This window comes from Pteropus medius, unplaced genomic scaffold, assembly GCF_902729225.1.
Source record: "Pteropus medius unplaced genomic scaffold, Ma_sr-lr_union100, whole genome shotgun sequence".
NCBI classification, from domain to species: Eukaryota; Metazoa; Chordata; class Mammalia; order Chiroptera; family Pteropodidae; genus Pteropus; species Pteropus medius.
The window spans coordinates 762679-782157 of record NW_024354502.1 but is presented as its reverse complement, the minus strand read 5'-3'; the positions used below and the strand labels follow the sequence as shown (position 1 = coordinate 782157).

The 19479-nt window shown below is 42.6% G+C and overlaps 1 long non-coding RNA gene across 3 annotated transcripts in view; it reads right to left on the bottom strand.

Annotated features, from left to right (window-relative positions):
* LOC120595697 (uncharacterized) overlaps window positions 1–17523 on the bottom strand; it is a 29888-nt gene extending 12365 nt beyond the window's left edge. The window contains exons 1-3 of one of the 3 annotated variants that reach the window (XR_005650991.1): window positions 17010–17523; window positions 13752–13831; window positions 1020–1449 (exon numbers count right to left, since the gene is read on the bottom strand). This is a non-coding gene — a long non-coding RNA (uncharacterized LOC120595697). Of the gene's footprint in view, window positions 1–1019; window positions 1450–12149; window positions 13293–13751; window positions 13832–17009 lie in introns of those variants that run through there. The other 2 variants (XR_005650992.1, XR_005650993.1) reach the window with 2 other exon arrangements.
* Between the last annotated feature and the right edge of the window lie 1956 nt (window positions 17524–19479).

Genomic DNA, 19479 nt, shown 5'->3' with positions numbered 1-19479 from the left:
GCATCTTGATATTAGTCACATGAGTGGCACTGTGATTATGGCTTCCAATAACTATTCCCTCTTCACGAACCGCCCCACTGACCCCTTTTCTGTTCATTTAACTTCCTTCCCAGAAAATGTGCTTCCGATATTTGGTGATAACGTAACTTTGGGTGTTTAGACTTAGATCTACATAGATTCATAATATTCTGCTCTGTAAAGTTTGTATTAGCATTTGTGTAATTAGTGGGCATTATGTCATTCCCAGCACCACTATCGTTAATGGTTTAAATACATTTAATTTTTTATGTTTATCTTAAACATGTTTGTAGCTTTTTTTTTTTTTTTGGTCTGAAGTTGTAATTGTAGAAACAGTGATGATAATCGCACGCATGTGTAGAAGATCCTATATTTATACAGAGAACTATCACATATACTAGCTCCTGGGGGTAGAGACAGTTATAGTACAAATCCATGTGCATTAAGAGATTTGAACAAGTTCATTAGCAAGGTCCCTTGATCTGTTTAAGGATGGATACTTACAATATACCTTGATGATAGTGATTATAAGGCCTTTAGGAAGATTCTTAGTACGCTGAGGGATGTAAAAAATGTGTCCCTGATGAAATCCATTGCTGAAAATAACTTTTCCTATCGTACTGTATAGTAGTGTAGCCCACATGGCCAACCATCCCTGGAAGGCAGAGGCTGCGGGGCACTGTTGGCACTGTCGGCCTGGGCTGTGGACTGGGAGTCTGGGCAGGTGTCGTGGCACCATGCTTCTTATCCCTGGAAAGGAAGACCGAAACCAAGGGGCCACTATCGAGTACGTTCAAGGGAAATGCCAGACTAGTTGTAAGACAAATCTTCACCTTTGGCGGCCAAGTCAGTTGGAGTTACTAGAAGAATGATTACCGATTCAGAATCACACAATGCAGAGGCCAGCGTGAAAGGAGTTTAGAGGTAGCAGAGTGGGGGAGCGATTTCAGTGTGGGAACGAAATGCCCATGGCGGCGTCTCACCAGAGTGGGCAGCCCCCGCCGTAATCTCTCCGGGAGCATTAAAAGCCGTTGTCCTCAGCCTGACTCCACACTAGAAACGTGTGGGTTGCTTTTGCAAATATGCAGGTGCCTGGGCTTCACGTCCTGGGACCCCGACTCAGTTGGTTTACGGTTGGTCTAAGCGTGGGTGTTTTTGCAAGTTTCTCAGGAGACTTGGTCAGCTGAGAACCACCGATTAAAAAGAAATGATGTTTAACATACAGCACTTCTCAACTCCGTTGCTTCATAAACACACAGATGTTCTCGATGGTTTCTTTAGGAAGATGGGCGATGAATAAAGACTCACCGTGAGGTAGGCGGGGTGGCGATGAAGAGCTCTTGCTGTGGTCCATTTAGCATGACTGACTTCTGGCGTGACGAGTTCTCGGGCTGTGAACCCCTTTGGGACAGGAGCTGTTTCAGGCAGGATCTGGGTAGGGAACAGACCGTGCGCTCAAACTGAGTACTCGGAGGAGGTTTCCATGCATATGTACGAACGCGTCAGTGGGTGTGCAGAAACCCCAGGGGGTCGTTACTGCCAGGGACCCTTTAACACCCCTGGGCCCAGTGGGGAGAGGGGAAGGGGGAAGGCACGGTTCCTGGGAACCATTCTGGAGAGAGCTGTGATTCTCAGTTGAAGGAGGTACTTAGCCCTCATCCACCCCTAAGAGATGGAGCCAGGGAAATAAATTCCCCGACCACATCCCTCCTCTCCAGTCTCCTGCCAGTGCTCCCCATTAGTCAAACCCAACCAGAATCCAGAGGCAAGAAAACCTGTTGATCCAGTTCCTGTAGGTCTGCCTTATAGGTCATGGAGTAGGGAGCATGTGGGGAAGCAGGGAAAGGGGATCGGACGAGCACATGGAGGGTGGCCACACAGGGTCCGAGAGTTTTTCCATCTATGTGATCCCTTCCCTCCACACCTACAGTGTCCGGTGCATGTAATATTCTCAGCACAAACCGTGTGCGTTATTATAATCAGTGACAAGTGAGGACACAAGAGAAGAAGTAACATTGATTGGCTGCCTTCCCTGTGTCAGGTGTCCTGTTCGGTTTTATTGAATTTCATAAGAACTTCGCGAGGCGAGTTATTATTATCACCACTTTACAATGGGGGTCAGAGAAGCGGAGTAACGTAACACAAGGAAATATGCCCGTAAGCGGTGGGGCAAGAATTCCCGCCCAGGGCTGGTCGGCTTTGGAACCAACCTCTTTCCCCAGCCCTCCTACTCGAAACAGAAATACAGGTCATAATAGTGATCTCATATATATCGCAAGTGGCAAGGTCGCTGCGGAGGTGGCCCAAGATTTGAAATAAAAGCTATAATTCATCATTCATCCTTCAATTTATCTATTTATTCATCTGCTTTTTCTATTTATTCATTCAACAGTGTTTGGCATTGTTCTAAGCCTGGAAAATATAGCTGTAAATAATCTAAAGTCTCCGGTTACATAAAACTTACATTTTTATGGGAGCAAACGAAAAACTAAAGAAGCGAGCTGAAATCTGCATGGCCTGAAGGAACTAGCTCTGAAAAATCAAGGGCTTAAAGATTTCCAACAGAGAAAACAGCTAGTGGGGAGTCTCTAAGACCAGAACTCTAGGAAACAAAAGAATACTATAGAAGTGGAGGCATAGTGAGCTAAGAGAATAGTCCTGAGATATGAAATTGGAAAAGCGTACAGGGACTAGATCATACAGGGTTTTCGGAGCCATCCGTGGATGATGGGATGCCAATGGAAGGCTGGGAGCAGGGAAGTAAGGTGATCTGATGCGCAGTTTAAAAGCATTATTCTAGCAGCTGTCTAGATAGTATCATAGAAGGGAGCAGTGGGGTCAGAAACATCTTTTGAAGGACTATTATGGGGATAATGGGGAAGATGCTGTAGGGTTGGACTAGGGCCATGGTAGTGAGGGTAGAGCGAAGAGGCTAGACTCAGATTATGATTTAGAAGAAATTAGGTAAAGGGGACTGATTGATTTATAAGATGCGGGAGATACAGGAAACAGTAATTAAGGATAAAGTCATCGAAATGGGAAAGATTAGGGAAGGAGTAGATTGGTAGAAACAAATGATGATGGAAATCCAGAATTTTGCTGTAGCCATGTTAACAAAAATGCCTGTGAAAAGGCTAAGTGGAGGTTGACACATTTGTAGTTGGATGCAGATATCTGGAAGGTTGGCACTTATTGGTGTATAGACAAAAAGAAAGTCAGGACTGGATGAGATCACCGAGGAAGAGGGTACAAAGAGAGAAGAGGCAGAGCCTTGGCCGGAACCCTGAGGCATCCCAACATTTTGAAGTCAAGCAGAAAATGAGCCAACAGAGAATGACGAGGAGCCACTTTTATAGGATGTGTTAAGACTCTGACATTTCAGGACTGAGAGGATCTTATAAGTGTAAAGAAAATGAATCATTGAAATAAAATTCACAAATATGGAGACATCCTTCATTGCCTAGCAGGGCACCGTGAGCTCTAAGAGGGAATGTAACACTTTTTTTTTTATTATTATTTTCATAACAGCAGCTTATGCTTGTAAGCACACGATGCTTTACAAGGCAGTTTAGAATATATCGGTTTCTTTTAACAGTTTCCAGTGTGGAGTTAGGTGCCATTATCCTTTATTTCACATTTTAAAGAGATTACATGACTCTCCGAACTTCTCACTAAAGATAGAAAGGGCTGCAGAAATTTGGATGAAGCGTCTGATGCATTCCCTCCCACCCCACTGTTCTTTCCACCAACGCAAATTCTTTGATTCGCTCTTTGAACTGGCCTCACAGATGGCATACAATGTGGATCAACTGCATTACAGAAGGCACTGCTTTCTAGCGATCTGTCCCAAAGAAAGTAGACATCTGGGACCTGCCTTTTTAAGGCTCAATTAGATATGCTGCTTCCCATACAGTCTTCCATTTTTCTGTGTTCTAGAAGACGGTGGACATTAGCTTTGACTCACAGGAGTTTTGTGTCCAATTCTGGTCCTGCCGCTCATTAGATGTATGATATCACATAAGTCACTTAACGTCTCTGAGCCCGTTTCCTCCTTGGTAAAATAAAGATACTGCCGATCTGTAATCGATACTCATTGATATCGCTGCTTTGCATCTACTCTTTCCCCCATTTTCACTTCGATGGCAACAATATCACAATTTCGTTTTGCTGATCCCACCCCAGCCCACCCTCAGTTCTTGTGCTTTGGATAAGTTGTCTCTGTCCTTCCCCTTCATCTTCTAGAAAACATCTCTTTCCTGAATGACCTAAGTTAAGGCTGAGCCAATCAGTACCAACCTTCAGCCTTCAGACTCTGACAATTGCCTTCGAGCTGGTCACATGGTCTAAGTCAGGCCAATCAGAACCAAGAAAATTGAATGCTTTTCTGAGCTGACGGAAGAAATAGATTCTCTCCTCTGTTGGATCGCTTGCTGTATTTGTGAGTTTGAGTTAACGAGCATCGCCACAGGGACCCTGAGACGAGGGCCATCTGAAAGAAGCAGGTCGAGGAAAAGATTGTGGAGATGTCATTTGAGCCCTTGGTTGAGCCATGTCTGAGACCCCTGGGTTCTATCCTGGACTTGCATTTGAGTTAATAAATATTCTTTCTTGTTAGAGCTAGTCTCAATTGGGTTTTCTGTCACTTATAAGTATGAGGGTTTAAATTGATAAAATTATCTTAAAGGGCTATAGCGAGGATAAAATTAATAATTATGAAAAGCACTAATCCAAAGGAGACTCTCAATAAATAGAAGCAATTATAGCGATTTCATCTCCAGTTTCCTTTAAATGCTGCACTCCATGATAACGCTTGGAGTGGTCTCAAAAATTGAAAGCTATAAATGGTTTTAAGTAGAACCAGGTGCTATACAGGTTTGTGTGTATTTTCAAAAGTTCAAAGCCTCAAGCCAAACTGAAAGTTACTCTGACACAGACTGAATATTCATTATCAGAAGTACATAGGCAGAACACACACACACACACACACACACACACACACACACACACACACACATACACATACACACATACACACACTTAGAAGACTATAAACATTCGTCCTCACATCCAATGAAGATGTAAGTCTTCTTAGAGCGAAAAAGAAAAGAACAAAACTTGGCATATTTTATCAGATCAATTCAGTAGAGTGTCCAGTGCAGATTATGTTAATTCCAAGAGTAATTTTTAATATTTGTAATGTACTATATTCCTTGATAAGACTGTGAAACCTTTTCACAGCTTATTAACTGGTGCCATTAAAACCAAATGTCAACTTTATCAACTGCTGTCAGTGAAATTAGCAATGAAACAGTATGAAACAGTCTCCAAGGGACGGAGGTTCAATGTGTGTCGGATAATGGTATGGATAATCACTTGGATTTATATAGCACCTTTTCTCCGAAGGGCTTAAAGAGTTTACATGCATCTATTCTCACAATGCCCCTGAGTAGAAAGAAGGGACCGAGTTTATTGCTCCTGCAGGGTTTGTGGTCACTTTACAGCTCTGAGCTGGTGAAGTCAGTGTTCACAATAAGGTTGCAATCTCTTTAGGCGCTTTGCTTGCAGTGAGGATATAATACGATTAGGTGTAGAGAGAGGCCCATATAGAAGAACATAACAGTAGGAAAAAGAGAGGGAAGTGCGTTTCCGCTTTATTATCCCTAAAAATTAAACTGTATCTACTATGAAGAACGGTTAACTGCAAAGAGCAACTGATTACCATGTTTGTGAAATAAATGCACAGTTTGGACACATTTTGAAGAAATGGAAAGCAGAGACATAGACTATAAAAGTTGGAAGAGACCTGAGAGAAAATCAAACTCAGTGCCCTTATTTAAGCAGTATGTATTTCGGTGACCTTGTTTGCATTTTCTCCCAAGCATCCATTCGTTCTCCTGGTTATCACATTTTAGTTACCCTTGGGAGTCATGTTTTCCCACACTCTGTCCATGCAGTTTGGGTGGAATGAAGCTAATCTTGATTCTTGGAGTGGGGACATGACCCAGACTTGGCTAGTGAGAGAATTGTATCCCGCTGGCTATTTCTGCTTTAGAAATAAACACGTGATCCCAACAGGGCAGTGAGAGGAATACCTACAACGTTTCCTAAAACTATCAGGAAAGAGGTTTTCTCTTTTCATTAAAGTTGTTAATCTAGAAAAATATAAGCCCGAAGCCATCTTGCCACCACATAGAAGAGCCTGTCTGAAAATGAAGTCACCGTAGGGGAAAGAGTAGCTATAAAGGAAAAAAAGAAAGAAAATGACTCTTGGTGACCCCATTTTTACTCCGGAGTCCAGAGGTATGCGTACCCTACTCCTCTTATATGAGCCAAATTGAAGGGTCTTTGAACGTTGGCAAATCAAAGAGATCTTATGTATGTGGTACTCACTAAAGCTTAAGTGGCATTGATGACTGCTTAACATCAACTTGCCATTCTCCAGGGCAGATATGTAGTCAGGATGTCTAGGGTTTGCTGCGGTAATAAATGACCTCAAAATCCAAACTACAAGTTGTGTTGTTTTTCAAGCTCTTATACAGATGTATAGTGGGTGGGCTACGGGCTTTGCTCTGTGCGTTCTCACTAAGGGTCCTGGGCATTCTGTCCCCTCTCCTGTGCTGATGGTGGAAGTCACATGTTGAAAATGATGGTGTCCCAAGATGCGGGAGCTGGGATCACAGACTATTGTTCAGAAGAAAGCTACCCAGGTGAGCCACAGATCTCTGTAGGCCCATGCGATGAGTAAGAAACATGCCTATATGCTAACCCACTGACTTTTTATTTTATTTTTTATAGCCAGTTTGGCTTTTTCCTCTAAGACATCAGAACACATAGAAACAATCTCAACCGTCTCATAGCAATTGCTTCCTTGGATTCCAGTGAGCATAGGATTACCAAAACACACATTTAAATCTGACTTAGTAGCCAGAATAGCCTTCCTAGATAAGGTGACGATTGAGCGTTGTAAAAACGGACAGCAAACAGAAAGGGCAGTCTGTGAAAAAGAGACAACATGGAATGAGACACACAGCCATGAGCCAGCACAAGGGGACTTGGAGAAATTCTCTCCGACCCATGTGAAGAGAGTATCTTTTCCTACATAGCAGTATAATGTTTCTGGTTAAGAAATGATTATCATTCCCTTTTCAAAGCTATTCTACTCATCTTCCAGAAAACATTCTTTCCTGAGTGCCCAAATGCTTTGTCTGATAGTCCCAAGGACTAACTCAGGGACGAGTCTCGTTAACTGCACCCTTGATCCAAATCAGTTCACCTATAGTTTATCCCATTTTCTAAAAACAAATCCTCTACATTCCTTCATTCCGTTCCTTGTGATTCATACTCAGTAAAAAAAAAAAAAAGTTCTTTTCTCATAAACACTACGTATCAGAAGACTAATTCACAAGAAGGAGCTGAGATGGCCGCAAGAGCTTTTTAATTTATGTTAGGTGCGATTTTTGGAGGTGTCCGTGTGAATGTGCTGCAGTTTCACGACCTGGTAACCACGTAGCTATAAGCGCAGGACTCTGGGCGATCTGGAGAAGGAGAGTGGAATTGCAAGGGCCTTGTGCACAGCACAGATAGAAAATGTGCCGATGGGCATAGGACAGGCTTAAATTTGTGGCCTCTTTAATTCATCTTAATCTTGTTCAATGGTAGTGTTTGAGTATAGGACTCTTTTGAGCTGGAAACTTTAGTCCAAGAAAATTCACATATTCACATAACCATAACATTGCCTGTGATTTTTGAAGCTCATGCGTGGATTCTTATGAATTAAGAACTTTTGATCTAGTCTATCTTAACACCTGAGCTGGCATTTACTTGAGAACTCTATGTTGCAATCTATAAAAATACGTTCCCAAGACTTTAAGGTTTGTGAATATTGAATTCTGAGTACGTAGGATAATACAACCTGAGTTACATGAAAATACAACCAAAAATACAATCCACATATCTTTTCATTTGAATAATGCTTCGGAAAAAAATTCTGATGAAGCCTCTTTGGATATCCCCATGGATGAAATTTTGACAAGTGCTGCCCGGAATGACATTATTGGCAGGTGAATTATGGAATGAATTGAGGAATATTAATAATGGCTCTATGTCACGGAGGAGAAGTGTCTGGAGTGGAGACTAATAGTTTTGTCTGTCACTAGAAGATGCCATAGAAGGGATGCATATTGAATTCAAAATAACTTTAATGAATTAAAATGCTGGAAGAAGCCAATGAAGTGAAATATAAAATTGAAGTCCAACATTGAAGATGCTGACATAAATTAAATTCGTGGAAATACATTGACTACATCACCATCTTCCACATTGGCTAGACCACTTCAGAGGATACCGTTGGCAATTCTGCCTAAAACACATCAGTAAATTGAAGCAAATGCAAGTGTGAGCATCCAGTACGGAGGGTGATGAGGGATTAGGATGGAGTTGGTCTGGAAATCACGAAGACTGGCTCTCAGAGATGATGGACCATTTTCGAGAGTAAAGGAGACTGAAGAGAGATGCAAATCCGCCCTCAAATGCTTGCATAGACTCTGTGTTCTAGCTGGCTCCTGAAGGTGAGCCTCCAGCTGGTGTGTGGAAACAATGAGGAGATGCTTTTCATTTATTCTCAGGGACTAGAAGTCTACACCAGGTTCCTCAGTGTGCAATGACTTGTCTGGGTGTCTGGTGGGCTCTTGTCATGGTTTGCATGTCATTACAGAATAACTATCAGCCAGTTTGGGGTGTAGATTGGGGATCTCAAAGGGCTTTAGGTCCTTACAAATCTAATACTTTGTATCTGTGGTTTATTGTAACTCTTAAAACCTCAGTCAAGTAAAAGGACTTGGATTTAATGGTTAGCCTTGACAATAAAACAGGTAAATAATGATTCATACATTTTAGAAATTATTGTCTTATGGTCTTGGTATAGAACATATTAGCTTTATTTAGGACAAGATGTTTCGTAAATATTTCTAATAAAATAACTAGTATTTGTTGGGTTCCTGTATATGCCAGATGTTTACACAATACTTATGAGTTGGATATGACATTATTTCCAATGTGTAGAATTTAAAGAGTTAATGAAGTATAAGTACATGGCATGGCTAAGGTTCCAAACCCAGGTGCTCATCCAGTCTAGTGTGTTAATGCCTCTTAATTTTTCTGGGACTCATATTTTCTGGGGCTGTAACAAATTGGGCTTGGGAATCACAGTCTTTAAGGGTCTCTATTTTTGTGTGTGTGTTTATTGTGGGTCATTTTCACTATCCAAATTCTTTTAACTTTAATAGGACCAATACAAATGCCTGAACTTGACAAACATTTGAAAAGCAAATATCAATGAGAAACACATAAAAACCTTTAGCGAGTTCTCAGGAGTTTTCCTAAGTGCATCAGAGGAAGCTGAGAGAGGAATGTCTAGCTGACCATTAGCACATACTTTGAAAAGAGTCACAGAGGCGATGCTCTATAAAGTAGATTTGCATTTGTTAAAGGTCACTCTCCACTGAGTATTTGCACTTATATCTAAGACACAAGAAGGCCACTCTACCTCATTCTTCCAATTTGTCCGTTACGTGATCAATATCAGAGTCTAGACTAGGACGACTGTAGAATCTTGCTGCTGCTTAATTTCCCATAAGAGTAACTGGACTTCCTGAAACATCTGGGGTGGGCATCAGAAGGAAATGCATTGGAGTGACAAATGTCCTGATGCCACATTAAGATGCACAATTAGCAGAGCCGAGTGCTTCCTGTAATTTGGACTATTCTACTGGGATCTCCCAGCAAAATGTTTATATCTTCTTCACCAAATAAAGAAAATGCTACAAGAGTGAGTCACAGAGCCCTGCATTTGAAGAAAAGTCAGAGATGGATTTGGCATTTCACACTCTATCTAGCAACGGTCAGAAAGTGTCCCAAGCCTGCCAGCCTTCTTAGCTCTAATGGAGCCTCTTTGAAGGCTCTGCTCGGTCTCAGCCTTGAACACCAAAGTTATCTTTATTCAAGGGACTTAAAAGTGCTCCAGGTAAGTCCCTCTAGGGATGCAGCAGAGTTCTTGCTACTTGTCCTACCCTACTTGATGTCTTCAGTCCCAGTGTCTGGCCTCTGCCTTGCCTGCGATTGTGCTCTAACTTATAGCTAGGTTTTTAGGGACTCAGCTCTTGTCTTTTCCCATTGTTTGAATCCCTGCATCTTTGAAGACTAGGCCCTTGAGGCCCCAGATGTAACTACACGTGAATATTTCTTCCAGTTAACAACAGCATATTGAATGCTTGCTATGTGCTAAGGTGCTGAAGACACAGCGATGAACAAGATAGAGACATTTACTGTTCTCATGGAGCTTAGAGTCTAGTGGAAAGAGACTGAAATAAACATATAAATTATATAAACAAGACAGGCAAGATGGCTAAGAGAGACCCCTTCGAGGAGGTGGCAGATGACCAGACACTCAATGAGCTAAGGGAAGCACGTGTGCAAACAAGTGGGAGACAGTACTCAAGGCGAAGGGCATCGAAAACAAAATGAATGGGGAAGGCGCTGCTTGGTGTGCTCGAAGAAACCTGGAAGGCAGAGTGGGAGTGCATGAGGCTGTGGGCAAAGCCCAAGGTTCTGACCTGATTCAGTAACCCTGTCTCAAGTAGATCCCAGGTACTGTTTTTGTTAAAAGCTCCCAGTTACATTTGAGGACAACTGGTATAGCACCTTGGAGGCTGCAGTACAGATGTTTCATTAACCCCATCAGTGACAGAAGCGACTGGGGGGTTCTGAGCAGAAAGAGAATGTCCCGATTTGAACCGCATGTTAAATGGATCACTCTGCCGTGGGAGGAATGGTGTGTGGAGAGGCGAAAGCGGAAGCAGAAAAACGAGCTGGGAAGTGAATGCCGCAGTCCAGGAAATGGATGACCGTCCTTTGACTAGGTTGCCAGAAGTGAAACTGGTGAGCAATGGTTAGATAAAGGATATATATATATATATATATATATATATATATATATATATATATATAATATATATATTTTATATATATATTATATATATATTTTATATATATATTATATATATATATATTTTATATATTTTATATATATATATATTTTATATGTATATATATATAGCAAAATATATAGTCTTCCCCAATGGAATTGATGTGGAGTGTGAGAGAAATCACCGAGGATGATTCCAGGGGTTTGGGCCTGAATAATGGATAGATGGTGGGCTTTTACTGAGATGGAGGACATCAAGAGAGAAGTGTCACCTCCTCACATCTGGTCTCCAGCCAGCTCCTGTCCAGGTAAAGTCCAGAGAGAGAGCCGGGGCCAAGCACTGACTGACTGGTCTGTCTGTCTTTTGACTTTTTGCTTGACCTTCATTGCCTTTAGAATGAATGATTTTTTAACGTGGTTTATAAGGCCTGCTACAATTCGTGTCTTCAGCCTTATTTCTCTCCACCCAACCTCTTGGGCGTCTGCCTCGGTCTTCTGGAAACTCTGTAAAAATCTCAGATATACCTTTGTATGTGTAATTCTCTTTACCTAGATTTTTTTTCCCTCTGATTTCACCTGGCAACTCCTACTCACGCTGTAGGTCTTGGATTCAATATCATTTTTTCCCATAAGCCTTCCTTGACTTTGCTCAGACCATTAGCTCTCCCATTTTTCCTTCCCCATCACCTCACACATCACTCATTTCTATTTAATCGTCATGTTTGTTATTTTATATAATTCTGTATTTTCCCCTGCATTGTGATTTCCATAAGTGTTCACCCTTGTGCTTAGCACCTGGTCTTAGGTACCTAATAAGAGCTGACAGTTTTTGAGCTCTTACCAGGAACCCCAGGAACATGCTGTAAGGGTCAACTGTCTGTTCCCAGATCGATCCCTCGCCCGGATACATCCTTCCGTGTGTTATAGAGAAGTGGGTGGAGCCGATGGAAGCCCTAGTGGGAAGTGTCAATGTCCTTGCCACCCTTTGGTGACTCTGGCTACAGCTGATTCTCCTCTAAAACTCTACCTCTTACCTGACAGCCCCTTCCTTTAAGCTCCCATTTGTTATCGTGCAGTCTCCATCATTCTGGCTGTCATTCGCAGCCTTAGTTTCTGTGCTCTGCTAAGCTTTCCAGCCTCCCCTCTCTCTTAGCAGTGGGGCTGACTTCCTTCTGCTGTGCAACTCTGAGTTGCTTCACTGTCCCATATTTCACTTCTCAGATTATTCATCACCTGAGTAGCTAATTCCAAGTGTTAAATTCTCTTTATTGAAAGATCTAAAGTGGTTCCTGTTACTTGGCTAGACACAGCTAGATACATATGTAAAGTATTTTATGTAAAGTTTAATCCTGGAACTGATCAGTGGGTGTGTTGGGTGCGTAGGGACTATCATAATTATTACCATTGTTCAGTTGAGAAAATTCCATTAAGAGAATGTAAGTGACTCATTCGACATTAAATAGCTAGTAAGTGGTGGAGTTTAGTTTTGAATCTCAGCAGTTTGACTCCAGAAACCACACCACCAGACTCTCATGTCATATTGTCTTATTGGATTAAGTGGCTCGACTCTGATTCCTCCTGTCATTGACCTATAGTGTGCCTTTCTGAAGTTCGCACCCTTACTCTTTTTCTAGCTTCTAAAAATAACCTCGATTATAAGATTAGCCTCTTCTGGGTCTGACATCTAATGGAATTTTTCCTTCCTCCCACCCCTGATAGTCTGCTCTCAGCATGGCATCCATTTTTTAAGGCTGAGTTGATCAAACTCCCCGGGTCTTGTCCAAGGTCGCAAAAGTAGGAAACAAGAAAGGCCGCTTTCAAATCCAGGTTAATTTGAGTTTCAGTTCCAGCTCCATCATTTTCAAACAGAAATGCCTAGAATAACTTCTTTGCCTTCATTAGTATGAGATGGAGGCACATCACTGGCTGCTGAGAAGAGAGAGTTAATATATGCTAACCGTAACAGTTCCTTGCACATAGATGGTACGGTAGTTAGCTGTAATTAGTGACAATATATTAGATTTACCTATTTGTTCAACTGCTTATTTGACATCTTCACTTGGTCGCATATTGTAAACTCAGTATTTTCTCTCTCGTCATATCTGTTCTTTATTCGGTGTCTTCTGTTTCAATAAATGGCACCCCCATACATTCAAATATGTAGAGTGACTCAGTCCTCTTCCTAAATTTCCACACCTGTCAGTCATGAAGCCCATCTGTATCTATATAGGGTATCCAGTTCATCTTGGTTTGCCTCGAGCTGTCTCACTCTTAACACGGAAAGTTCCCTGTTCTGGGAAAATAGGGAACGTTCATCATTCTAGGTTTATCTCTTAAATATTTCTAGATAATTTTACTCATCCCCATTCCTACTCTGAGCTGCCATTTTGCTGTCCCCTGGACTGCCACAGTGGCTTGCCAGCTGGTCCAAGCTTCTGTTTTTAGCCTCTTTATTTTATAATCTACTATATTCAGATTAATCCTTTAAAAGACAAAAATCTGACTTTAGTCACTTTTTTTAAAAAACTACTTTAATGGTTTCCCTTTCCCTTGTGATAAAACCCCAGATCTTTAACTGGTCCATATTTCTCTGTATGATTTGTCTCTTTTCTTTCTTTCAAAACTCATACCTCATAACCCTCCTGCCTTTATATCTTCACCCTACTTACTATACTCCAGAAACCCTGGATGTTACTTAGTAAAATTGTTGATAGGGCTGGCACTTATGGCTTGGTGGTCACGTATTACTCACCTCCAGGAGTTCCCCTGCATCTCGTAGTCATGGTTGAGCTATATGGTTTTTTTAAGTACTTCGAGGAAGGCGTCCTGTACCTGTAAGGATAGGCTACGTTAAGTCCTAGTAACAAACAATTCCTAAATTTCAGTGGCTTAACCAAAAGTCTGTTTCCTGCTCTCATGTAACATACTGTAGGGCCAGGGCGATGCTCTTCCGTTCTTTGCAATCCCAGGATGCTTTCATTTTTGCCGTTGCCATTTTAGTACAAGGCTGCCTCTACAATTGCTGAGTCATAGGAAGAACATGCTGAAGAATCTTGCATTAAAGTTTAATTAGGGTGATCTGGAAGGGACACATGGCGCTTGTCTCCAGAGTCGTCATTGACAAGAGTAGTCACATGGCCCCGCCCAACCAGACAGGGGAGGGTGGGAAAGAGTAATCCTTCCATGTTCACAGCAAGAGGAGGGGAGTGGGTATGAGTGAGCATTAAATATCTCTAACATTAGGGCTTTAACCTTATCATTGTACAGATTTGCCCTTTGGCCTTAGTGGGATAGATCCTGAACACTTAAGCCATTGCTTTGTCTTCATGATAATATTCTTGGGGTTGGGGAAGATGTGTGATACATTGAACATAGAATGGGCATGTGAGAATACGGTTTTCTAGGCAAATGGCTACCCGGGGGTTGGGGGGGACACCAAAGTCGGAGGAAGCCCTAAAAGGAGTTTATAACATTTCAGCAGACGATGGCTAGAGATAGGGTATTTTGTAGGAGGCTGGTCTAGGGTTTGTGCATATAAAGTTAAGGTGTGGTATATTTGGTCAAAAGATCTTTCAACTTGATATCATTTAAACTGGGATGAAATGTTCAACTCCACTGGCTGACTGTGGGGTCTCAGTTGCTTAATACTACTGAGCCTGTTTCTACCTCTGTGAAAAAAAAAGGGGTTATACCTGCCCCATGTTCTTTTATAGGCTTGTTTGTAGAAGCACATGAGATGAAGTATTTTTTGTGAAAAGCGGACTCTTTGCAATTTTAAGTTGAATAGATGTGGACGTACTATGTAAACTCGAGAGCGCTATATAAAACATAATGTTTGGGGGTGTTATTATTACAATGATTATCAGGAGAAATGAAAATAGTATCAGAGTAGAAGGGAGGACCACAGTGATTCCCTTCCGAGTAGTCACCTGAGTTCATCTCCCTTGATTTGTATTCTTAGAAGAATGTGAAGACATATTGACTCCATTCTACATTTGCATATTATGGATTGCCACTGGCATGCCTTGAGTGAAAATCTTTATGGGGGAAAAAAAGGTGCTATTGCATCAGGCTGTACTATAGCGGCCTTTATTCACCCTCCCCTGAGTATTTCTGCCTTTTTGCCTCGAGACGAGAAAAAAGTAAATATTTCAAGTGAACAGCCTAAAATTGCCATGTTAAAACAAACAAACAAAAAATGCAATGTGTGTCTCTTGTTTAGTCCTGATACACGGAAACCAACTATTAAAAGACATCTTCTAGATAATTACAGAAATTTGAATGTGGATTCGGTGTAAGAAGAAGAAACTGCTGTTCGTTTTACCAGGTGCCTTGCTGTCACGGTGTTCGGGAAACCATACAAACAAAACGTGACCTTATCATTCAGAAATTCATACCGAAGCATTTACACATGAAATGACATGGCATCCGGGATTAAACCAATCCAGCAGGCCAAGAAATAAACAAACACAATTAGGGAGGGCACTCGTAGGTAAGAGGTGATATTGGCAAAATTATGATTGTTGTCAGAGCTGATGCTACAAGGGAGCGCATTTGAGTATTCTCTTTTTATGCTGGAAGATTTCTATAATTAAAAAAACTTCAACTAATTTTATGTAAGAGGATGAAGTCATCCTTGGGAGTGTGGAGAAGCTGCTAGAAAGCCTTTGTGAACAATGAGTACTTCTGGAAACATCATAAGCAGCTCAGGCCAAGCAGGGAATTGTGTTCCGCTCTGGAGCCCATTTCATCTGTGAGTGTGGCTGAGAGATGGGTTCTAAACCCATTGCAGCAGGAGTGACCCATTAGAGAGAGACGGTCGGTTATAATTCATGGAAGGGGAAATAGGAAGAAGTAATGAGAAACAGACAGCTGGCCCTTGATCGCTAAAAATAATTTGATAGTCAAGTGCTTCTCTGATGGGTCCTCTCTCTCTTATGCTAGCCCCCACCCATGACTCTTGAATGCTCTGACATCCTGTGGCCTATTTTTTAAATATGTGTAAGTATATTCATATGTACGCTCGACCCACAATATCCCTTTGTCAGGGACATGCAGACAAATGGTTCATCCAAAGCTGTGGGAAAATCTAAAGATTCTAGAAGTGGCAAACAACTGAAAAGGATGTTAGTGGTAATTGACTCATTTATTTATTAGTTCTTTCGTTCAACCAAGTTCGAGTGCCTGTAAGTACTAGGCACTGTGCTAGGCACTGGGACTCAGATGTTGAATCCGTGACGAGATTTGCAGTTTAATGACCCTGAGATGCCACATCTTGTTATAAATGAAGGAATGAAGGACCAAAGAAAGAAAATGATGACTGTGTGTGTGTGTGTGTGTGTGTGTGTGTGTAATCACACACTGGGAAAAAATGGATATTCACACTACAACCACAGACCAAACAAACAAAGCCCAATTGTGACCCACACACGCATACAATCTTACAACCAGATTAAGCTATTTTACGACTCCCTAAATATGTCACCCAGTTTGATGTCTCCACATCTGTTGTCCTGCCCGATGTGGCATCCCTCCTCCCTACTCAAGAAGGCCAACTCCTCTTTATCCTTCAAATCCTAGAGTACATGTCAGCACCTGCCAATCTTGTTGTGATGCGTGGAGGAATTCTGCACTCCCTCATCTGCATCCTCACAGCACTGTTCACACGTGCGCTGTCGCACTTAAGAACCGTGTTGTCATTTTGTTGTTTCTATGTCTGTCTTTCTTGCTGAACTCTGAAACCCTCAGAGGCAGAGTCTGTACCTCATGCATCACTGTAGCATCTATGCCTAAGACAGTGCCTGACTCAGAGTAGGTGATCAATAAGTCTATATCGAATAAATGAATGGATGAATTAATGAATCATATCAAATGAGCCTTTTTGATAAGGTTAAGCCCTCTGAGAACAGTATACTACAGGTCTTTCGGCCAAAGTCATAGAGTTTCAAAGTTGGAAGAGATCTTACGGACCATCTATTCTGAACCCAGAGTTTAGCTTCAGAGTACGTACCGTGATGGACTGGGCTTTCCTGGTTGGCACAGAATGAATCGCCTTGTTATTTTTCGATCACTTTAAGATTCTGTGTTGATAGATTCAGAGAGAAAATAGGAGAGCCAGGGCATGCAAGAGGGAGGGGCAGGGAGAAGCCAGGCAAAGTTAAACATTTACCGAGCAGAGCGGCTTGTCCGCCCAGGGAAAACTGCTATCCTAACAACCTCCACCTCCGTTTATGTACCATAGGCCCCTCCTCCAACTCCGGATTCCTTACCCACTCTCTGTTTCTCCAGGGCACTTATTAACTTTTAACATGCAATATCGCTTATTGCTCGCGCCCGTTGTTTATTATCTCCTGGCTCCCGATGCGATATTCCTTCCTCTACACACATTTACGCCTCGCGGGTTTATTGCATTCGTGACAAGCACTGGGATTTTGGAGGCCGTATAGCATGATGCTTTAGAGCAGTGCTTATCAAACCGTGGCTGGTGAAGGGCTGGTGTTTCAACTGCCGGTCACTCACGGGCCTGTGTGTTGTCCCGCCGTGTGTAACCAGCATACACCCTGCACCGCATGTGCAGTATTACGTGGGTCCTGCAGCGCCAGAACTGCGTAGACCCCGTTCGCTGAGATGAGTCTGCGGATCACACTCCGGGATGCCAGGCGAAGGCGAGTTGCTGTCAACTTTCCTAGCGCTTTACTCTCACTCAGCGTCTCTGCTTATTTCATCACGTCCCGGAAACAGGTCATGGACCGGGTTCGAGTTCTAGCTCTGAGGTTTCTGGGTCTCAGTTTCCTTCTCTGTAAAATGATGATATTTATAGTGACCGCTCCCAAAAGGGTTGTTTTTAAAATGACACGAGTTTATGCCTGTGAATGGCTGAGAACAGTGCCTGGCATTGTCCCCATTCACTAAATGTCAGCTCTTATTGTCACTACTTGACCTTTTCTCAACCAGGAACACTCCCTTCGCCTTGTGGTGACTGAGTTTCACAGCCAATGATCAGACTGGGAGAACAGGAGAAAGAGACAGCCTGGGGAGGGAAGAGACAGCTGGGGAGGGAGAAGCCTGAGGGACAGCCTGGGGGAGGGGAAGAGACAGCCTGGGGGAGGGGAGCGGTGTGTGTGTCTAAGGACCAAGATGGCCCCTCTCTTTCCTTCCTCCTTCCCTCTAATCAGCAGTCGGGGTCACTTTGTGCCTCCAGCAGTTAGGACCCATGGTCCTAGGTTTGAAAGGCCGAAGGTGGAAAGAGATATTTATTCTCGGCCTAGAGATTCCTGGTGATTCTCTCCATTTTGCTTTGCAATGATGTTTTCACTTCCGGGTGAAACTCAGCTTATTCCCAGAAGAGGTGAGGGAACGCAAGTGACGCGAGTGCTCGTGTCATTTTCTGGGGAGTTCGGAACCCCCCCTTTCGTCCTAACTTCGCGGGCATCGCCTGCGTCGCATCGGCTCCTCTTTTGCGAGACGCTTATTTCAGTTGTGGGCAATGTCCTGACAGACGGTAATGCGAAAGTGCCCCGTCCCGATGCACATCTATTTGTTGAGTGGATCCGTGTGTATAAGCCCAGCCCACTTCTTGAAGAACATCGAATAAACAGACCACTTCGACATATTGAACATTTAGAACACGCGAAAGAGAACAGTCAAGTAATAAAGGAGGAGGAAATGCATTCTGTTTACTAAGCTGCTTCGGTTCCTTTAATATTTAAGGATGACTAGGCTAAAATTATACACACATACATATTCATATCATAAACTCTTGCATAGCACATACTGTGTTCTAAGGTTCTTATGTGTTTTAACTACTTTAGTCCCCTTAAAAGCCACAGATAAGTACCAAGGTTATCTCTGTTTAGAGATAAAGAAACTGAGATACAAATAGGCTAAGTGATTTCCTCAAGGTCACACAGGTAGTTGGTAGCAGAGCTGGGATTCGAACCCAGATGGTCTGACACTAACCACCTCGTTCTTCGGTGCCATGCCTCACAGGATGGTTAGAGATCCATTGAAGGCAAAACATATCAAAAAACAGTATAACCATTTAACTGCCAGGTCCAAAGAGGTTGGACATTTGGTACATGTGATATGTGGCTCTGGGTGAGTTACTTCTTGTCTCTGAATGGTCCGCCTTGTAAATAGGGTGATTTGAGAAGATGATTTTGGGGGTGCTCTTTCAGTCCCCGCACACTAGGCTTTTCAGCCCCTGATCACCGCCACGATTCCTCCTCCGTCTCTCCTTTTCCTAGCGCTTCTCAGCTTTCAGGCTGCACCACGTGCCGCCCTACTTCCCCCGCGACGGGCCGTTTCTGCAGAAAGAACAATAAAATCACCAGGCACAATCCTGGGAGAGATCAGCAAGTATAAGGATTCACACATGGGACGAAATTAAGTGCCATCTGTATCTTTATTACACCAACCCTCTGGCTCTCAGAAGGACGCTTTCCTCCTCTCCGTGTAGAGAATGATGGAGCGATGACAGA